The sequence below is a fragment of the Pavona decussata genome, unplaced genomic scaffold (genome assembly GCF_977016875.1).
Source record: "Pavona decussata unplaced genomic scaffold, jaPavDecu1.1 SCAFFOLD_195, whole genome shotgun sequence".
In the NCBI taxonomy this organism is placed as follows: domain Eukaryota; kingdom Metazoa; phylum Cnidaria; class Anthozoa; order Scleractinia; family Agariciidae; genus Pavona; species Pavona decussata.
The window spans coordinates 1,478,173-1,492,153 of NW_028145604.1; positions in this window are offsets into that span (position 1 = coordinate 1,478,173).

Genomic DNA, 13,981 nt, shown 5'->3' on the forward strand with positions numbered 1-13,981 from the left:
AGAACCGGAAGTCGTTTTGCCGGGGCCAGTTTCTGGTCCAGTCCCCGACAAATCAAGATTTAACTCAGTTTTCTTTCTACTTTTCAGAGTCAAACTTCAAATGGCAAAAACCGCTCTCGCAAACTTCATGTCAAATAAATAAACTCAGAACTTTCAGGAAGGCTTATTTTATAGTTGGCACAGCCGTATTTCAGCAGTGAATCAGACGATGGTATGCGCTATGCCTGTGCTCATGACTATGGTGTGTAGAGACAAATGTGGAAAAAATTGACTCCACAAACCCATCGGCAAGGTTTAAAGGGTGTCTACTGGAGATTCTGGTATATATCTCCATATATGAATTCAGACTTGTTCAAGTCACCTAATACTCATAAAAGAGACATATGACAAGTGATACTGAACTCTCACTCTCCCTCTAGCGCCTAATTATAAATTAACGCCTTTAGCCCTTAGAGAGGTTGTGGAATGGGCAATAGGACACAGAAAAAAATCGGCGAGTCGGGGTAGCCGAACATGGCATGGCATAGAAAGGGTGAGGGGTGACTTAATTCGTATGGCACGTTTTCGGTGGACAATTACCACACGCACAAATTGAATTTCCAAATAAATTGTCAACTTACATGACGATTACATGATTACATGATGATTACATGGGAGGGAAAGACGCTGTCGCGTCCTATATAATGTTTCCAGCATCATCAGGTTTTCGGAGCTCCCCCGGCGGGGTGGACCGGTGGGGGTGGGACTCTGCAGAGACTCTGTGCCCAGTAACTCTACCCCAATGAGGGGGTTAGGGGGAGCAGAGACGGGGGAGCATTTTGCTCAAATTATTTTTAATTTTTTTTATTGTTATATTAACATGTTAAAAGGCGCGTTTTAACTTGTATCTACTTCAGATGGATGTATCTGGCACTGTAAATTCGATTTAAATATTAAGAAAGCTATGTTCTTGTCCCCCTTTAAGGTGGGGCTCTACCTGAATTTGAGTGAAATTTGAAGAGGTTTTAAGAATAGATAGAAGAAAGAAAATGATTTTTGGAACACTACCCACACAAGAGCACCCCAGGTTTCTAGTGGACTAACTTGGTGTCCGTCTATTAATTATTAACTACAAATTCTAATTTTAAAACATCCCTAAATCTTCAACATTTCTTATTTCTTTTAATTTACCAATCCTTCAAGAAAAATTATTTCCTTTTAAATATACCTAAAAATCACCCAAAAATTCATAAAACACCCCAAAATATTGATTTGTGTAATGAATGGAGGGTTTTTGCATTGCTTGAAATGCGAACAAGATATTTCCATTTGACCAATTTTAAGCGGCGTGAAAACGGCTTTCAGGTGTACCCCCGCCTTAAGGTACCTTTGCAAGGAAGAAGAAAGATCCAAAGTTTTGAAACGCCTAGCTTGTGATAAGGTTTAAGGTTTAAGGTTTTTATTATTATGCACTATTTCAATGATACAAGTAAGAGATAAGTCTCCTCTTTCCATACCATAAGAAAATCAAAATCTATCAAACAAAAGAGTAGCTTCTTTCAGGCAAAATCCATTTTATTTATCATTAAAATTAAATAAAAAATAGCTTAAATTTATTTAAAGGCACTAAGCATTCATATACATATGCTATTCTCGGTCGTGTAAAATCAGATACAAAGGAGGCGACGATACAACTGAATTAAGAAAATAAGCCTTAACAGCTACGTTAAGCTAAATTAAATTAAATTAAAACTCAACGTTGGTTAATGGTTTTTCCTATGTTCTAATGCTGTTCTTGTTTTTATTGGCATGACTTACTTTACCTTACCTAATATTATTTCATTTATTCGACTTTGTATCAACTAGCTTGTGATTCAGCAAGACAGTTGCGACTACTGTTGAATGGTGCCTTGTAAAATCAAACTGTCCTTTTTCTTATTTATATCCAATTGTGCAAATCATTATATTTTACGAGGACGGTGGATTACACAACATCCATAAACCTACCCCTAAACTGTACAAAGACCGAATATACGTTATAAAGTTAAGAAATTTAAATCAAGCTGTTCATTATAGACACGTCCAGTCTTTTAATAATTTTTATAGTTCACTTGGGTCGTTTCTGAAAAATTTTCACTTGGAACCTCTGGAAGTCTTCATGTATAAGAACGTCATCACTTGTTATATTATTAGCTTGTTTTAGGATCAGTTCAGCGTTATAACGAGCTGCATTAACAATGAAGAATCCGGACATTCCAAGTTCATTGAATGGTCTAATTGTCCCCGACTGTACAGCCAAATTTCTATATCAATCGATCAAATTTAATTTTTAAGAATTATTCGTAAACAGCTTGATTTCGTTTTACCAATTGCCGTAATATATTTTCTGACCCAGTCCTTAACGAATCATTCGAACGGACAAAACGTATTTTAGAATCAGTGAAACCTCTGTCAGTGATAACAATTTTAGTAGCGGATATTTGGATTGAACGAACGTAGACGTCGAATGCCTTTCTTTTGAAGTTGAACATAATTAGCCCTAAATAAAAATTTGATAAATTTGAGCAAAAACAACGCTAAAATTTTTCTTAAAAATTGTGTTAATCCAACACACCCTCAAAATCATGTTTCAAGCCCATAGTTCAGGAAATTGTCAAGGCTGGTGTTGCAAGTAGGGGGATGTAAATGAGCCTGTGATGAAATATGAAAAAAAATATGATTTTGATTTTTATCTTCCCTTCCCTTCAATGCTGTTACGTTTTTTTTAAAAAAAAAAAAACACCCGCTGGGGAGGGGAAGTAAAGTCAATTGAAGGAGCGCGGTGCAGAAAGACCCTAATATATATAGCATTATAAGATACATGACCTCTATATGAGCAGGATCTCTTTGCACTCTGCCTTCAATTGCATCATCCACGAAATGTGTTTGTTTCAATTATTCTGTAACTAAACCACCGACTTTAAAAAGCGATTAAACGACTCTATAACGTGTGCACATTTTCAACGCAACTGGGTCATCCAATTACCTTCCTTAGGAAAATCAACACGAAAGTTTTAAATATGACCTCATGGAATGAAGTATTGGCTCTTAATTAACATGATCTCATGTTCTCATGTTCAGAAAATAGTCCATGATGAAAACATTTCCCTCAGCTATTGGCACTGAATACAGTTTTGAGTGGATGTAAGTGTTAATGAATTGTCCCCAGTTCTAGTTTGTTTGCCAATCAATTCATTGAAGTTCGATCGATATTCATACGATTAATGGGCTAATTATGCAATCGTTAAAAATCAATAAAGCTGTTTTCAATTCCTATTTTTCCGCTCTGCTTTAGGGCCCAAAAGAAAAGATTGTTTAATGAAAATTCTTTACAGAATTCGTACAAATCTGAGGGGAAATAAATGATTCCCTATAAAAGTCTTAGCTACTACAAAAATGGTGGGACTGACAGAGATTTCCACGAGCAAAAATTTAGAATTATTTAAACACATCGATAATTAAGCGCGAAATAGCTAACGCATTCACTCCCAAATTCAAAACTTGAATTGCTTAATTACGGTCCTCTTTCCTGCCGGTGGTGTGATCAAAATGACCAAGAGTCGCCATGCAGATGAATGTGGTTCTAACTTCCGAGTCTGTGCATACATTTTCGTGCAAGTGCGACCACTCAAACAATCGCTACTGACCAGTCCTATGGCACTGTTGACTGTTCAAAATTTTTACCAAATGGTTTGCAACTTAGCCCACAATGGGCTGTCTCGGAGGTGAAAGCGTTAATCATTGTTCTGTCGCACTTTGTAATAATCATCGCAGTTTGTAATACCTGTCGCACTTTGTAATAAAACTGTCGCACTTTGTAATACCTGTCACACTTTGTAATACCTGTCACACTTTGTAATAACACTTGTCGCACTTTGTAATAAAGTAGCTCTCACACTTTGTAACAACAAGTTGTCGCACTTTGTAATAAATTAAGCTGTCACACTTTGTAATAACAAATTGTCGCATTTTGTAATAAGCCTTTAAATTACTTTTGAATAAGATGTTCTGTGGAAAATAAGTGAATAAACTGATCAGCCAGGGAACATTTACGTTCTGTTTAGATTTTTTTTCCTTTGCATACTAAACTGAGGGTATGAAAAATCATCTACATTAGTCCTCAGTGTAAGTTTTTGCTCCTTGAAGTCTTGCTCGGCTTCTTTGGTCTTCTGTTCAAGTCTCTCATATAATTTCTATGAATTGTCCATTCAAGAAGCAGCAATCCTGATCAGTCTCTCTGTTCATCCAGAAGAGCCAATGTACGTACACTGCTTTTTAAATCGGATACCTTGTCAACTGTTGACGAGTCTGAAACAAAATAGTCCTGGAAAAAGAAAAACAATCGTATCAGGTGTCTTGCTCACCGTTGCAAACTTTTTTTCATTATTGAGGTTTCAACCCATAACCGAGGTTTACTGTCACGCAGATACCGTAGAAGTTATTTAAGTCTGAAACTGGAAACTTAACAGTATTGAACTGAACCAGTTAAAAGAACTCATACAAAACAAGGTTAAGTGTTGTTCTACTGCCCTCTATTCTCATAATTCTTATAACTAAAAAAAAAAGTAAAAATAAAAATAAATAATTAAGTGGTCCAAGAAAATGTAACTTGCACCATTGGAGGTGGAGATGGAGGCATCCAAAGTTTTGTCCCACCCATTTCAATCCCGAAAAATATTTCGGTTTCGCTGCATAAAAACAACTCATGCAAACTTTTGATCAAACTTCAATGCTACCATCTTTATTAAGAGAAATACGCTAACTTACAGCCCACATACAAATATTACCCCACGTCTACGTTGATATGATAGGGTGCAACATACCGGCCCGTCTCAATCCTTGTGTAGTTTAAAGTCGAGATTATGTAATGAGGAGTCAACTCTCTCGCGCGCTGTTGTTGATTTGTCCTCCACTCAAATGACTTGTCACCACGTTGGTCAGCTTCTGTTGCAACTTGAAGGGACACGAGATCAGATGCGGAATTTTATCTTGTCACCTATTGCCAAAAAACGTCAGAACATAACTTGTGTCATTAGCTTTGTCATTTGTTACGGTAAAAACAAGAGTGGCCGCGGTTTTCTTTGTACAAACCCAAATTTTAAATTATTTCAACATTGTTAAAAGCAAAAATATTTACTTATTAGCCTGTGTACAAGCTCTCGGGTGTGGGGGAGAGGAGGAATCAGAGCTTGCACCCATATCTCATGAATTTAAATGCCCCCCCCCCCCCCCAACCCCCAACCCGCACAACAAAGAACTTGCTCGCAGACTGTGTGTACTTATCATTCTTTACTTCATAAAGATTACGAAAACCTCCTAGAAATAGGGTTTCCGCCCTACTCCAATATTTTCTGTAGACGAATTTCGAATTATCCAATCACCGCAAAACACTGTATGTTATATAATGTTCTACGTCACATGAAAGCCTTTAATTTATGTACCCGAAAATAAGCCCCCTCAACGTCCTTTGAACAAATATGCATGAACTCTAATTTACTGTGATTTTATCTTAAAACAGCAATTTACAGTTGCACTTGTTCCGCAGTAGTCATTGTTTCAAACCTCTTATTATTTAAAGCTTTTATCTTGAACTGAAAAGGGTTATAGATTAGATCGATCGCCATACCTCTCAATCAGACTGGGATACAGGAACTGTTTTATTGTCAGACTGATTACTTTATCTTACCCAAAATAACAGTCAGAAAAATATCGGCCACAAAACGTTCGTCCCCGAACGTAAGGATTTGTAACCCCCAAACGTAAGAAATCTAACCCTCGAACGAACGGATTTGTAACCCCCAAACATAAGAAATCTAACCCCCGAACGTAAGGATTTGTAACCCCAAAGCGTAAGAAATCTAACCCCCAAACGTAAGGATTTGTAACCCCCAAACGTAAAAAATCTAACCCCCAAACGTAAGGATTTATTACGACAGAACGTAAGAAATTGTAACCCCCAAACGTAAGAAATCTAACCCTGCAACGTACGGATTTCTAACCCCAAAACCTAGGAATGTCAGCAGTTGTACCCTCAAATGTAAGAAATCTAACCCCCGAATGTAAGGATTTGTAACCCCCAAACGTAAAGATTTAAAAACCCCAAACGTAAGAAATCTAATCTACAAACGTAAGCATTTGTAACCCCAAAACGTAAGAAATCTAACCCCCAAACGTAAGAAATCTAACCCTCGAACGTAAGGATTTGTAACCCCCATTCGTAAGAAATCTAACCCAAAACATTAATATTTGTAACCCCCAAACGTAAGAAATCTAACCCTCGAACGTAAGGATTTGTAACCCCTAAACGTAAGAAATCTAACCTATAAACGTAAGGATTTGTAACCCCCAAAGGTAACAAATCTAACACCAGAACGTAAGAATTTGTAAACCCCAAACGTAAGAAACCTAACCAACGAACATAAGGATTTGTAACCCCCAAAACGTAAGAAATGTAACCTCCGAACGTAAGGATTTGTAACCCCCAAACGTAAAAAATCTTACCCTCGAACGTAAGGATTTGTAACCGCAAAAAGAAAGAAATCTAACCCACGAACGTAAGGATTTGTTAGCCCCAAACGTAAGAAATCTCACCCCCGAGCGTAAGGATTTATAACCCCAAACGTAAGGATTTGTAACCCCCAAACGTAAGAATTCTAACCCTCGAACGTATTAATTTGTAACCCCCAAATGTAAGAAATCTAACCCCCAAACGTACGGATTTGTAACCCCCAAATGTAACAAATCTAACCCCCAAACAAAGGGATTTTAAACCCCCAAACGTAAGAAATCTAACCCTCAAACGTACGGATTTGTAACCCCCAGACGTAAGAAATATAACCCCAAACGTCAGGATTTATAACCCCTAAACGTAAGGATTTGTAACCTCCAAACGTAAGAAATCTAACCCCTGAACGTAAGGATTTGTAACCCCATAACGTAAGAATTTGTAAACCCCAAACGTAAGAAACCTAACCAACGAACGTAAGGATTTGTAACCCCCAAACCGTAAGAAATCTAACCCCCGAACGTAAGGATTTGTAACCCCCAAACGTAAGAAATCTAACTAACGAACATAAGGATTTGTTAGCCCCTAACGTAAAAAATCTAACCCCCGAGCGTAAGGATTTATAACCCCCTAACGTAAGGATTTGTAACCCCCAAACGTAAGAATTTTATACCTCGAACGTAAGAATTTGTAGCCCCCAAACGTAAGAAATCTCAACCCCAAACGTAAGGATTTGTAACCCCCAAATGTAAGAACTCTAACCCTCAAACGTAGGGATTTGTAACCCCCAAACGTAAGAAATCTAACCCCTGAACTTAAGCATTTGTAACCCTTAACCGTAAGAATTTATAGCCCCCGAATGTAAGGATTTGTAACCCCCAAACGTAAGAAATTTAACACCCGAACGTAAGGATTGGTAACCCCCAAGCATAAGAAATTTAACCCCCAAACGTAAGGATTTGTAACCCCCAAACGTAAAAAATTTAACCCCCGAATGTAAGGAGTTGTTACTCCCAAACGTAAGAAATCTAACCTCCAACATAAGGTTTTGTAACCCCCAAACGTAAAAAATCTAACCCCCAACGTAAGGATTGCTAAGCCCCAAATATAAAAAACCTAACCCCCAAACGTAAGGATTTCTAACCCCGAAATGTACGGATTTGAAACCCACAAACGTAAGAAATCTAATCCCCAAACGTAAAGATTTGTAACCCCCGGCAAACGTAAGAAGTCTAACCCCCGAACGTAAGGAATTGTAACCCCCAAACGTAAGAAACCTAATTCAAAAACGTAAGTATTTATTACCCCAAAACGTAAGGATTTGTAACACCCAAACGTAAGAAATCTAACCCCGAACGTACGGATTTGTAACCCTTAAACGTAAGAAATCTAACCCCCGAACGTAAGAAGTTGTAACATCCAAACGTAAGAAATCTAACAACCGAACGTAAGGATTTCAAACCCCCAAACGTAAGAAATCTAACCCTCAAACGTAAGGATTGGTAACCCGCAAACGTAAGAAATCTAACCCCTGAACTTAAGGATTTGTAACCCCCAAACGCAAGAAATCTAACCCCCAACGTAAGTATTTCTAAGCCCCAAACGTAAAAAACCTAACCCCCAAACGTAAGGATTTTTAACCCCGAAGCGTAAGGATTTGTAACCCACAAACGTAAGAAATCTAATCCCCGAACGTAAGAAATTGTAACCCCCAAACGTAATCTAACCCAAAACGTAAGAATTTCTAACCCCCAAACGTAAGAAATCTAACCCCCGAATTAAAGGATTTGTAACCCGTAAACGCAAGAAATCTAACCCCCAACATAAGTATTTCTAAGCCACAAACGTAAAAAACCTAACCCCCAAACGTAAGGATTTTAAACCCCGAAACGTAACGATTTGTAACCCACCAACGTAAGAAAACTACTCCAGAAACTTGAGAATTTGTAACCCCCAAACGTAATCTAACCCAAAACGTAAGAAATGTAACCCCCGAACGTAAGAATTTGTAACCCCCAAACGTAAAAAACTCTAACCCCCAAACGTAAAGATTTATTACGCCAGAACGTAAGGATTTGTAACCCCCAAACGTAAGAAATCTAACCCTGCAACGTAAGGATTTCTAACCCCAAAACGTAAGAATGTCAGCAGTTGTACCCCCAAACGCAAGAAATCTAACCCCCGAATGTAAGGATTTGTAACCCCCAAACGTAAAGATTTAAAAATCCCAAACGTAAGAAATCTAATCTACAAACGTAAGCATTTGTAACTCCCAAACGTAAGAAATCTAACCCCCAAACATTAGGAGTTGTAACCCCCAAACGTAAGAAATCTAACCCTCGAACGAAAGGATTTGTAACCTCCAAACGTATGAAATCTAACCCCCCAAAAAATTAATATTTGTAACCCTCAAACCTAAGAAATCTAACCCTCGAACGTAAGGATTTGTAACCCCTAAACGTAAGAAATCTAACCTATAAACGTAAGGATTTGTAACCCCCAAACGTAAGAAATCTAACACCAGAACGTAAGAATTTGTAAACCCCAAACGTAAGAAACCTAACCAACGAACGTAAGGATTTGTAACCCCCAAAAGTAAAAAATCTTACCCCCGAACGTAAGGATTTGCAACCCCAAAAAGTAAGAAATCTAATCAACAAACGTAAGGATTTGTTTGCCCCAAACGTAAGAAATCTCACCCCCGAGCGTAAGGATTTATAACCCCCAAACGTAAGGATTTGTAACCCCCAAACGTAAGAATTCTAACCCTCGAACGTATTAATTTGTAACCCCTAAACGTACGGATTTGTAACCCCCAAATGTAAGAAATCTAACCCCCAAACAAAAGGATTTTAAACCCCCAAACGTAAGAAATCTAACCCTCAAACGTACGGATTTCTAACCCCAAGACATAAGAAATGAAAGCCAAACGCAAGGATTTATAACCCCTTAATGTAAGGATTTGTAACCCCCGAACGTAAGAATTTGTAAACCCCAAACGTAAGAAATCTAAACCCCAAACGTGAGGATTTGTAACCCCCACATGTAAAAAATCTAACCCCTAAACATAAGGATTTGTAACCCCCAAAGGTAAGAAATCTAACCCCTGAACTTAAGGATTAGTAACCCTTAAACGTAAGAATTTATAGCCCCCGAATGTAAGGATTTGTAACCCCCGAAACGTAAGAAATTTAACCCCCAAACGTAAAAATTGGTAACCCCCAAGCGTAAGAAATCCAACCCCCAAACGTAAGGATTTGTAATCCCCAAACGTAAAAAATTTAACCCCCGAATGTAAGGATTTGTAACCCCCAAACGCAAGAAATCTAACCCCCAACGTAAGTATTTCTAACCCCAAAACGTAAGGATTTTTAACCCCGAAACGTAAAGATTTGTAACCCACAAACGTCAGAAATAGAATCCCCAAACGTGAGAATTTGTAACCCCCAAATGTAATATAACCCAAAACGTAAGACTTTCTAACCCCCAAACGTAAGAAATCTAACCCCCGAACGTAAGGATTTGTAACCCCCAAACGTAAAAGATCTAATCCCCAAACGTAAGGATTTATTACGCCAGAACGTAAAGATTTGTAACCCCCAAACGTAAGAAATCTAACCCTGCAACGTACGGATTTCTAACCCCAAAACGTGAGAATGTCAGCAGTTGTACCCCCAAACATAAGAAATCTAACCCCCGAATGTAAGGATTTGTAACCCCCAAACGTAAAGATTTAAAAAACCCAAACGTAAAAAATCTAATCTACAAACGTAACCATTGGTAACCCCCAAACGTAAGAAATCTAACCCCCAAACATAAGGATTTCTAACCCCCAACCGTAATAAATCTTACCCCCCAACGTAAAAATTTAAAACCCCCAACGTAACAATTTATTACGCCAGAACGTAAGGATTTGTAACCCCCAAAAGTAAGAAATCTAACCAACGAACGTAAGGATTTGTTAGCCCCAAACATAAAAAATCAAACCCCCGAGCGTAAGGATTTATAACCCCCAAACGTAAGAATTTTAATCCTCGAAAGTAAGGATTTGTAACCCCCAAACGTAAGAAATCTAACCCCCAAACGTAAGGATTTGTAACCCCCAAATGTAAAAAATCTAACCCCTAAACATAAGGATTTGTAACCCCCAAACGTAAGAAATCTAACCCCTGAACTTAAGGATTTGTAACCCTTAAACGGAAGAATTTATAGCCCCCGAATGTAGGGATATGTAACCCCCAAACATAAGAAATTTAACCCCCAAACGTAAAAATTGGTAACCCCCAAGCGTAAGAAATCTAACCCCATAACGTAAGGATTTGTAATCCCCAAACGTAAAAAATTTAACCCCCGAATGTAAGGAATTGTAAACCCCAAACGTAAGAAATCTAACCCCCGAATGTAAGGATTTGTAACCCCCAAACGTAATCTAACCCAAAACGTAAGTATTTCTAAGCCCCAAACGTAAAAAACCTAACCCCAAAACGTAAGAATTTTTAACCCCGAAACGTAAGGATTTCTAACCCACAAACGTAAGAAATCTAATCCCCAAACGTGAGAATTTGTAACCCCCAAACGTAATCTAACCCAAAACGTAAGAATTTCAAACCCCCAAACGTAAGAAATCTACCCCCCGAACGTAACGATTTGTAACCCCCAAACGTAAGGATTTATTACGCCAGAACGTAAGGATTTGTATACCCCAAACGTAAAGATTTAAAAACCCCAAACGTAAAAAATCTAATCTACAAACGTAAGCATTTGTAACCCCCCAAACGTAAGAAATCTAACCCCAAAACATTAATATTTGTAACCCCCGAAACATAAGAAATCCAACCCTCGAACGTAAGGATTTGTAACCCCTAAACGTAAAAAATCTAACCCCCAACGTAAGGATTTCTAAGCCCCAAACGTAAAAAACCTAACCCCCAAACGTAAGGATTTCTAACCCTGAATGTAAGGATTTGTAACCCCCAAACGTAAGAAATTTAACCCCCAAACGTAAAGATTGGTAATCCCCAAACGTAACAAATTTAACCCCCGAATGTAAGCAATTGTAAACCCTAAACGTAAGAAATCTAACCCTCGAATGTAAGGATTTATAACCCCCAAACGCAAGAAATCCAACCCCCAACGTAAGTATTTCTAAGCCTCAAACGTAAAAAAAACCTAACCCCCAAACGTAAGAATTTGTAATCCCCAAACGTAACAAATTTAACCCCCGAATGTAAGGATTTTTAACCCCCAAACGCAAGAAATCTAACCCCCAACGTAAGTATTTCTAAGCCCCAAACGTAAAAAACCTAACCCCCAAACGTAAGGATTTTTAACCCCGAAACGTAAGGATTGGTAACCCACAAACGTAAGAAATCTAATCCCCAAACGTGAGAATTTGTAACCCCCAAACGTAAACTAACCCAAAACGTAAGAATTTCTAACCCCTAAACGTAAGAAATCTAACCCCCGAACGTAAGGATTTGTAACCCCCAAACGTAAAAAATCTAACCTCCAAACGTAAGGATTTATTACGCAAGAACGTAAGGATTTGTAACCCCCAAACGTAAGAAATCTAACCCTGCAACGTAAGGATTTCTAACCCCAAAACGTAAGAATGTCAGCAGTTGTACCCCCAAACAAAAGAAATCTCACCCCCGAATGTAAGGATTTCTAACCCCCAAACATAAAGATTTAAAAACCCCAAACGTAAGAAATCTAATCTAAAAACATAAGCATTTGCAACCCCCAAACGTAAGAAATCTAACCCCCAAACATTAGAATTGTAATCCCCAAACGTAAGAAATCTAACCCTCGAACGTAACGATTTGTAACCCCCAAACATAAGAAATCTAACCCCAAAACATTAATATTTGTAACCCCCAAACGTAAGAAATCTAACCCTCTAACGTAAGGATTTGTAACCCCTAAACGTAAGAAATCTAACCCATCAACTTAAGGATTTGTAACTCCTAAACGTAAGAAATCTAACCTATAAACGTAAGGATTTGTTAGCCCCAAACGTAAGAATTCTAACCCCCAAACGTACGGATTTGTAACCGCTAAATGTAAGAAATCTAACCCCCAAACAAAAGGATTTTAAACCCCCAAACGTAAGAAATTTAACCCTCAAACGTACGGATTTGTAACCCCCAGACGTAAGAAATGTAAGCCAAACGTAAGGATTTATAACCTTTGAACGTAAGGATTTGTAACCCCAAAACGTAAGAAATCTAACCCCTAAACGCAAGGATTTGTAACCCCCGAACGTAAGAATTTGTAAACCCCAAACGTAAGAAACCTAACCAACGAACGTAAGGATTTGTAACCCCCAAAACGGAAGAAATCTAACCCCCGAACGTAAGGATTTGTAACCCCCAAACGTAAAAATCTAACCCCCGAACGTAAGGATTTCTAAGCCCCAAACGTAATAAATCTAACCTCCCAACGTAAAGATTTATAACCCCCAACGTAAGAATTTATTACGCCAGAACGTAAGGATTTGTAACCCCCAAACGTAACAAATCTAACCAACGAACGTAAGGATTTGTTAACCCCAAACGTAAAAAATCTAACCCCCGAGCGTAAGGATTTATAACCCCCAAACGTGAGGATTTGTAACCCTCAAACGTAAGAATTTTAATCCTCGAACGTAAGAATTTGTAACCCCCAAACGTAAGAAATCTAACCCCCAAACGTAAGGATTTGTAACCCCCAAATGTAAAAAGTCTAACCCCCAAACATAAGGATTTGTAACCCCCAAACGTAAGAAATCTAACCCTCAAACGTAGAGATTTGTAACCCCCAAACGTAAGAAATCTAATCCCTGAACTTAAGGATTTGTAACCCTTAAACGTAAGAATTTATAGCCCCCGAATGTAAGGGTTTGTAACCCCCAAACGTAAGAAATTTAACCCCCGAAAGTAAGGATTGGTAACCCCCAAGCGTAAAAAATCTAACCCCCAAACGTAAGGATTTGTAACCCCCAAACGTAAAAAATTTAACCCCCGAATGTGAAAGGTTGTTACTCCCAAACGTAAGAAATCTAATCTCGAACATAAGGATTTGTAACCCCAAACGTAAGAAATCTAACCCCTGAACGTAAGGATTTGTAATCCCCAAAACGTAAGAAATCTAACCCCCGAACGTAAGGATTTGTAACCCCTAAACGTAAAAAATCTAACCCCCGAACGTAAGGATTTCTAACCCCCAAACGTAATAAATCTAACCCCCCAACGTAAAGATTTCAAACCCCCAACGTAAGAATTTATTACGCCAGATCGTAAGGATTTGTAACCCCCAAACGTAAGAAACCTAACAAACGAACGTAAGGATTTGTTAGCCCCAATCGTAAAAAACCTAACCCCCGAGCGTAAGGATTTATAACCCCCAAACGTAAGGATTTGTAACCCCTAAACGTAAGAATTTAAATCCTCGAACGTAAGAATTTGTAACCCCCAAACG